The sequence below is a fragment of the Geospiza fortis genome, unplaced genomic scaffold (genome assembly GCF_000277835.1).
Source record: "Geospiza fortis unplaced genomic scaffold, GeoFor_1.0 scaffold195, whole genome shotgun sequence".
NCBI classification, from domain to species: domain Eukaryota; kingdom Metazoa; phylum Chordata; class Aves; order Passeriformes; family Thraupidae; genus Geospiza; species Geospiza fortis.
In genome coordinates this window covers 4,524,920-4,526,374 of record NW_005054324.1, presented here as the reverse complement: position 1 = coordinate 4,526,374, position 1,455 = coordinate 4,524,920, and positions in this window count along the sequence as shown.

The following is a 1,455-nucleotide window of genomic DNA, read 5'->3' as shown; positions in this document are numbered from 1 at the left end:
AAACCACTAACCCAGATCAAAGGACATTATTCATCAGTGCTGTTTCTTATGCTCTTCCTCAGCTTTTGTCAGATGAGAGACGTTTTCCTAACGCTAAATCTGAACTTCTTCCTTTTATTTCCTCGCATCCTGTTGCTGGTCCCCAGAGAGAGGAGACCTGCAGCTCTGCCCCTCTGAGGGAGCTGTAGACTGTGATTAGGCGCCCTCAGCCTTCTCCTCTCCAAACTGAACCAATTAAGTGACCACAGCTGCTCCTTGCAAGTCTCAGCATATTTCAATTTATTTTAAAATTGAGTCTTATAATGAAAAAGATAATAATCTTTATGAGATTTTACTCTCTTTTTTTTCTTCAGACTATAGTGTATTAATTCTATAGTTAAATGAAATGGATATCCATCTCTTCAATCTGACTTTAAAAGTCTTGCTTTGTATTATAATATGGGTCTGGCTTCTTATACCAATAGCTATTCTCAATATTTTGTCTTTGCTAATGGGTTACTTTTTAAAGACCAGCACTGCAAGCTATGTATGTATTTATATGTTTGCACACTGATTTCAACTGTGGGCCAGGGTGTAATTTGAAAGAATCTAGGGCATCATAATCTGTCTCAGTAAAGTTATTCCCTTTATTGTGTCTGAAAAATTAGACTCCACAGTACAAAGTGAAACCCAACAAAAAAGTGCCAACAACAACCAAAATGTAATTGCAGGTTTTAAAATATTTGCTGGATGAACAAAGGAAAACACAGGACCGTGCATCCAGAGTCCCATGTTGCTAATTCTGCCAGGTTTATTTCTCATATTCCAGGAATAGTTTGGTAATGACTGTGATCTGAATTCCTATTCCATCTTTTCAAAGGAAAGACAGAATGGTAGATGTCAGCAGTGACAGGTGGAGGTCTGAAGTACTCTGTACCCTGTACCCTGCCTGGTAGCCAGTGCTCATGGGAATGAGAATAGACATGTAAGCTGTGAATGGCTCTGGCTGGGATGGAGGGAATTTCCCTCCCAGAGCCCCCATGGTGCTGTGCTTTATACTGGGACCTAGAAAGGTGTCAGTAACACCCCAGCTCCTGGCTACTGCTGAGCAGTGCTGGCACAGCATCCATGCTCTCCCCCCAACATTGCACCACTCCACTGGGAGGCTGGGGGTGGGCAGGGTCCTCAGAGGGGAAAATATCAGAGCTGCTGACCCAAACTGACTGAAGGGATATTTCATACCTTATGATTAATATAAAAGCTAAGAGAAAGGAGGAGGAAAGAAGGGCATTTGTTATTTACAATGTTTGCCTTCTGGAGTAAGTACTATGGATGCTAAAACTTTTCTTCCCAGGAAGAGGCCAATCATTGTCTGCTGATGGAAAGTAGAGAAGAAAATCTTTTGGTTTCCCTTTTGCTTACACATGTGCAATCTTCACTTTTTCTTTAGTAAATTACCTTTTCCTCTAACCACAA